At 47.0% G+C, this 7,556-nt stretch overlaps 1 pseudogene; it reads right to left on the bottom strand.

The window, feature by feature from the left end:
- Nucleotides 1-2,541: 2,541 nt before the first annotated feature.
- On the bottom strand, nucleotides 2,542-4,084 carry LOC125549544 (annotated as a pseudogene).
- Nucleotides 4,085-7,556: the final 3,472 nt, after the last annotated feature.

Genomic DNA, 7,556 nt, shown 5'->3' with positions numbered 1-7,556 from the left:
TAGGCTAGAGACTCCGGTGGTCATACCTTCTCCTTGTGCTGACGAGCTCGAGCCGGAGGCCATTATGGTGCTGTGGCGCACGGTGATGGCGGAGAGTGGGCGAGGCAGTGGCGGTGCTTCCCGTCACTATTGCGAAAACCCTAGATCGGAAGGGATTAAGGGTGTGTTTGTTTGGGCTCTAAATAGCAGCTTCTATGGCTTCTCGTGCTTAGAAGCTGGAGCCGCACCAAACACTCATTTTTTGGGCCGGCTCCACGCAGCACCTGCTATTTCGAGCTTCTCGCGGCAAGAGCTGGCTCCAAATTGACGAATGACAGTTTTGCGTTAGGGTTCCTCAGCGCCCCCTTTCCCGCCGCCATCCGCCCCAACTCCGGCCACCGGCGACTCAGCCCATCGCCGGTCGGCGTATCGGAGAAGTCGCAGCCCGAATCCCCCGTTCCCGGAACGCAGGGCGCCGCCGCCTTGTGCACTACATCAGGCACGCCGAGCCTTCCACGGCGGCGCGGCGGCCACGCCTCCTGTCCGGCCCAAGCTCCGCCTCTTCCCCAAGCTCCACCCTGAGATACTCAGCGACCTGTCACGCATCCTTGTGCTCTCCTGCACCCTGCTGCTTGGACGACGACTATTATCTCGACTGCATCGGTAGCGAGGCCTAGTGCTGCCTGCATATGTGTGTGCTCAATGTGTGTGTGCTGGCCGTGTGTGATGCTGCTGAAGCTTGTGCATATGCTGTTTGGTGCTGCTTTACACATTACGTGACATGTATGGATTTGAGTGCCGAGTTCGTATGCAATCATGTTCACTGGATGCTATGTTTCTTGTAATTTTGTTTGCAATACACGTGAGCTGTCTGCTTGTGCTCATTTGTTCATGTAGCTGTACAGAACTGGGACAACAATACATATTTGTCTTTGTTTCATCCGAATGTACAAACAGTACTGAATTCCGGCTTGTCATTGTAGTTCTTTTTTACCTACAAAATCCATAAAGTGATAGATGCTTAACTCGATGATTTAACTTATGATCAACAAATTATATATCAATACATTGTCTATACCATAAAAGAACTATATTCCGGTTAAACATTTGTAAACCTATGAAAATTGGTCATCTACGACAAAGAAAAGCTCTTAATCAGGTCATTTACTGTTAAAACAGTATAATAAACACTTAAAACCAATCTACAAAACAATAGAGGGCGTTCAGGCCATTTTGGTATGTCTCTATGAAGTGTTTCATTCCTAAAAAACACTCACGAAACTTATTGAACTGAACCCTCAATCCTAGTCATACAAGGCAGATTGGTCTTTGCAAAATATGTATGGCTATGGATGAATATCTGGAGCACGCACGGCTAAAGTGTTCACATCCAAAACGTTTGTGGGACGAGCCACAGCAGCAGTTCGGCTTCCATATGCCTAGGCAACATCCACCAATATGGGCCAGAGACACTGTGTGATGATAGGTTCATTGGCAGGAATCGTTCATCGTGTCTTTATCATGTCGTCAATTTGGCACCCAAGAAATAGATTGACGCAGGAGGGGGAAGGCTTCGACCCGGCAACCTCTATCCGTCTTATTAGGGAGGCCATCACACTCGTGGATATTCCTGGACCTCATGGTCGAGTGATGCCCGGCCATGGTTGGTGGCATCCTCGAGACCCGGATTATGCCAAGATTAACACCCACACTGCTATCAAGCGAGAAGATGGGAGAGGAGGGGCTGGGCGTGTTGCTCGATCATCCAGTTCATTTCTAGGGGCGTGGAGTAAGCTATACCCAGGAGTAACTGATCCTCTCATTGCGGAGCCGATGGGTCATCTTCGCCAAGCTTAGGGGATTTACAAATGTCATTCCGTAGACGGATTACCTCGAGTTGGTGAACCTGTGGACCACTCGCCATGACTCTTGTTCAGTCGTGGCACCAATTTTTATAGAAATTGGAGAGCCTGCTAGTAGTTTCGATTATTTTGTTATTGAACATGTATTAAGATCAATTAATAGCCTGGCGCATATCTGTGCCAAGCATTCTAGCACCGAAAGCTGGTTGGACAAAACTTCTAGCTTCCTGACCAGCAGACTCTTGGCTGACTGTTGGGAAAATGCCTTTATTTGAATAAAGCTATTGAAATTCCCCTGCAAAAAGAATACGTGTGGGATTTTCCATACATTGGAGGTTCCAGTTCCATCCACCTCACATAAATAACACAGACTTCGCTCACGTTGCTCGGCTTCCTTCCCATGCTCCCATCCGTGCTCCCGCATACGTGGCTTGATTTGATTGGAAGAAAATAAGGCCCGGCCCCACCCCCTGAAAATCAGGGGGGAGATGATTATATTAAAAAAGAAAAAGGGAAAGAACAGCCGTAGGATGAAGTGGGAGCACGGATGGGAGCATGGAGAGGGAGCAGGCAAGCCGGATCCGTTGCTGGAAGTTACCTCCACAATTTTTTTTGATGTTTCCTTTTTCTGGCAATAAAGGATGGACTATCCATAATTAAAATGTATGGAATTCCAAATCTATGAATAATGTGCCTAGTTATGAATTGAATTATATCCATATGGGTCATATTCTTGAGAGGACGGAGGTAGTAGTGACTTAAGTTATTATCCACACAACAAAAAATGTAAACAGGGGTGGCTTGGACTAGCAACATGCTGGCAACATAAATGTACATACTAGTGTGTCAATCGCCGAGTTGCTTTCCAAGATTTTCGACATCCAACAGAAACTGGACAAACGCCACCCGCGATGGGCCACCTTCCTCCAGGGCCGCCTTGGCCTCTTCCCTGAGAGCAGCTACCCGGGCCCTGAGATGCCTCCCTTCCTCACCCTCAATCACGAGCCGCACCTTGGCCTCCACCTCGCCTGCTTTCACAAAACCTGTCATGTATCCCTCCAGCTCCACAGCAACGCCCATGCCCTCTATCATAGACACCTTGTTCATCCTTTGCTCTCCTTCCAGCGGCAGACACAACATCGGCACCCCAGCCACAATGGCCTCCAGTACCGAGTTCCATCTGCAATGTGTCACGAACGCGCCGGTTGCCCTGTGGCCGAGCACGTCCATCTGCGGTGCCCATGACTTGATGACAAGACCCCTGCCATTGGTCCGCTCTAAGAACCCTTGAGGCAGGAGCGCGTCAAGTTCTGGCTCGGGGCACCCTTCCAAGTATTTTTCTGGGCTGTCACTTCCCGCAGGCATGCGCAGGGACCATAGGAACCGCTGCCCGGACCTCTCAAAGCCAATGGCTATCTCCTTTTGCTGCTCGGTCGGGCTGCATGTCGAGCCACTCGAGGCATTCGTTCCTCTCTACTTTTTCCACATCCTTGGCGCCCTTGCCGACCAATGGACCGACGCAGTAGATCGGAGGCAGGATCCTTTCGGGAACGCAGAGCGGGCCCCTCAGAGACTGCACCGCCCGACTCTCCAACGACTCGAACGTGTTCAGGAGAACGCCCATGGTCTCCGTATTGCACTTCCAGATGTTCATCATGGCCTTGCACATCTCATCTTCGGGGTGCTCCAGCAGTTCCTTGATGAGATGAGACGCTAGCATCGGCGAAACGCCAACGAAATCGAGCGGCATGTCCCCGAGTTCCTTCAAGCCTGTTTGCCTGCCGGCAATCAGTGTCGGGAGCTGGGTTAGGGCTGACAGGCACGAGGCGCTCCCTGCGAAGAACGTGTAGACAGGGACGCCGAGATTCATGCAAACGTCGGTGGCGTCAATGCAGAACATGTCGAGGACAATAGAGTGCAAGCTTTTCCGATCGATGGCGCAGAGGAATGCTTCGAACTGCTCGTTGTAATAGTGCAAGAGCTCGAGCATGAGTAAGAAAGGGTGCTTGCCTGAGGCGGCAAAGTCTTGAGCATGGATGGACGGGAGGACATGGAAGGAGATGGACGGGTTAGAGGCAGTGATGTGCTCTATGACGGTGGTGCCGGAGTCTGACAACTTAAGGGGCTCCTCGACGAGCACCATGGTGACGTCGTAGCCGTGCTTGAGAAAGACGTTGGCGAGCGCTGTCATGGGGCGAACGTGACCAACGCCAGTACAGGACCACGGTCTGCTTCATCTCGAACCTATGGAAGGTGGGTGGACAGAATGTTTTTTTGAGAACCTATTGGAGGTGGCACTGGCACTGGCGGGGTGGAAATAGTTGCGTTGCCGTACGCGAATTGTAACTGCCTTGAGAGGAGCAGTTTGGGCATGGAATCTCACGACTCAGAGATATGTGGACGTTATATAGTGGAAACTGGAAATTCTTTCGTGCACGAGACAAACTACTCACCAGCTTTTTCTTGGCACTGCTCCGTACAATACCCATCTTTGGTTGCACCTTTTTGTTGATAGCGGCTTGGTACCCACCTAACGTGTCACTTTTTGGAATTGTGTGTCAACATTACCTCGTGTGGGCTCAGCGATGCTGAAGTCATCCCTTCTACCCATCCACTACGTTTTACTCTACCATTTTATTGCATTCTGCGATATTAATTCATTGATATCTATTGAATACCTCACAGCGAGATCTTTAAAGCAAGATCAATCTTAAATATATTTTAAATAAGTTTAAATTTCGTGCAACATACTTCACTCATTTCTAAAAAAACAGATTTTGCTCGTTTATTTCAAAAAAAATTCACTCCATTCAAAAAAGCTGATTTTACTCAATTCAAAATAATTTCACACAGCAAAGTAGATTACACACATTTTAAAATACGTATTTTACTCATTTTTAAAACTGATTGCGCTGCGAAAAACACGCTCGACCCCGTGTCGCCTTGCCCAAGGCGGCTCGGGCGTGACTCTACCCTAGCGCCCCACCATTCCTCCCTCCTCCTCCTGCCGTGCTGCCGCCAGAGGACGCCGCCTAGTGAAGCTTGTGTGGCCAACGGCGGCGGCGGGGATTCTTCTCGTGGAGGCAACTCGAATCTAGTGGGCATGGAGATGGGCAGCGCGTCAACGCGTGCTTGGACGCGAGGTCCTGGCGGTCAGCGGAGGGGCTCGGCAGCTGGCTGGACGTTGTTAAGGAGGTCCCTGGCGGATGGTTCAGGCTGTGACGGTGGGGATGTTCATGTTTGCATGGGTGGCCGCTTGTTGGGGTGCTACTGCAGCGCGTGGACTTCCTTAGCATGGACTTGTTCCAGCGGATGTGGTGGATGCGTGCGGCCTCTGGCGGTGCTTGGGCCGGGCTTTGCTAGATGGCGGCTTGGTCTCGCGACGTCAGTGCACGGTACCTCGGCCGGTGACAGTGGTCCAGATCTTGGTCGGCCTAGCAGCGGTGGCTGCAGACTGTGATGGTGCAGCGACCTCCTGTGGCTCCATGTTGGCGTTCGACATCGAAAGATCTCTGGGGAGTTCATCTCTTCAGATCTGATGGTTGACTTCAACGACGAGATGCAAACGATGGAGGCTTGAAGCAGAGGAATGGTTGTGCAGCGGAGCTGTTGGGATTGTGGAAAGTGGTGGCGACAATACATTTGTGACGTCGATGGTGGTGCTTCTTGAGTACCCGGTATCGAGCTCCAGGGTGAAGACCTATATCTAAAGTCTGTCAATGGCGATGGTTATATGTCATTACCTTATTGAAGGCATTGCTCGAACATGCTCGGACTGTCAGGATGACAACCTAAATTCTGGCCTTGACTGGCTGGATCCGGTGACAATGGCGATTAAGTGTCGCTCCCTTGCTGTTGAAGAACCTCGACGCTCATATGGTGTCTTCAGATGGTTGGTGCCGATATGGTCATCTTCTATATCTAAATAGCTAGCCCCCACTAACATATTTCTCTCAACATGCAAGCATGCCACCTCATCATTCAACATGCATAAGGAAAGGCCCACCATAACATGCAACTATTCATATTAAAAATCTACTACAACATGCATGCATGTAAAATTTCATTTTATTATGCTATTTACATTTAATTCTTATATACTTTCAAAAACTATTGTTTCAAGAATTCATGTTTCATATAATCAAAATCTCATTGAAATATTGCAAACATTCCCGCAACAACGTGCGGGGCATCATCTAATTCCTATAATTTGCCGATCACGGATCCGATCATTTGCATTTTCTTTCTTCTCGCCCATTTGGTTTTTTGTGTGTGTTGGTGTTGGCTGTGTGCATCCTAGCTATGCAGAGGCCAGGTGTGTGCTCATCGTATTTGTATTCTCTTGATGCTTCATTTTGAGCTAATAAAATCCACCCTTTTGGGGAAAAATGATTGTGCTTTATTGAAAAATATTATATTTTAAAATTCATATTCACTCATTTCAAAACACTTATTTCAATCAATTATCAAAATTCACTCATTTAAAAAAATGAGTTGACTCATTTCAACTAGCAGATTTCACTCAATTCAAAAAGATAAATTCATTAATTTCAAAATACATATTTCACTTAATTAAAAAAATCACTCACTTAAAAGAATATTTTCATTCATTTCCAAAATATGATTTCACTCGTTTCAAGAAACTAATTTCGCACACTCAAAATAGATTGAATGAAAAGTGGATTGAAATGCTGATATTTTAACGTGTTTGAAATGTATCCAAGATTGATCTGGTTCTAAAGGTCTTGACACCACGTGTTCAAATATGTAAAATGTCTAAAAAAAGAATTTTTGGTTTAAAGGATATGATCCATCTAAACTGTGAGAAAGAAATTAAATCGATAGGTTTTGAGAGAAAGGGGAGAGATAATGTCAAAGACACTTTATGTCATAGTTGTACTATGAGCAGGAAAAGAGAGAAAGAGCAGCCTGCCATAATACGACAGCTCCACTCATCAAAGTCGTCGACCCTATACATATATATACGGACGTTTTGAAAATTTAGCCTTCTGACAATGACATGTAGTAACTGTTTGAGAGCAACCTATTTTAGATAAGTGTGGCCCGCTAAACCCCCCAATAGTTTTGGAGAGGAAATTGAGCGCACTCCGTTTCTTCCCGAAACTATTTTGCATGCCTATATTTTAACGGATGGATGGGATCCTAGGGTTTTTTTCCCCTCTGCCTTCCTCCCTCTTCTGCCCGTTTCAGTAACAACAAAATACAAGTGCCTTTTCTCATGAAGGAGAAACAAATGCATGGCCTGGCCTTGCTTCATCGATTGCAGTTTGTGTTTCTCCGTGTGTTAATTCCATTATTCTACCATTGACATACAAATTTCACACAAAGCTTTCCACTAAAGATCGAAGTATTATTCAACCTTTATTGTACATTGCACTCAAATTTTACACTAAACAAATACATGTAGGATTATAAAATAATAGATTGGAGGCTCCATTTCTATCTGCCTCACATAAGTAACCCGGACTTTGCTTGCGCTGCTAGAGGTTACTCTCAAACAGTTACAACTTGTCATTGTCATAACAGAAATTTTCCAAACCTCCTATCTATTTCCCGTGTGTTTTTTGTATTTGACAACTTGTCATCGTCATACTTTTCTGCAGTACTGACAAAGACGCTGCTGGAGAAAATGCTTCCATTTCCCGTGTGTGTTTTGTGTTTGACACACGGGGCCATGTAAAGCATGGATGGATC

The sequence above is a fragment of the Triticum urartu genome, chromosome 3, assembly GCF_003073215.2.
Source record: "Triticum urartu cultivar G1812 chromosome 3, Tu2.1, whole genome shotgun sequence".
In the NCBI taxonomy this organism is placed as follows: Eukaryota; Viridiplantae; Streptophyta; class Magnoliopsida; order Poales; family Poaceae; genus Triticum; species Triticum urartu.
The sequence above is the reverse complement of the archived record's forward strand: the minus strand, read 5'-3'. Positions and strand labels throughout refer to the sequence as shown.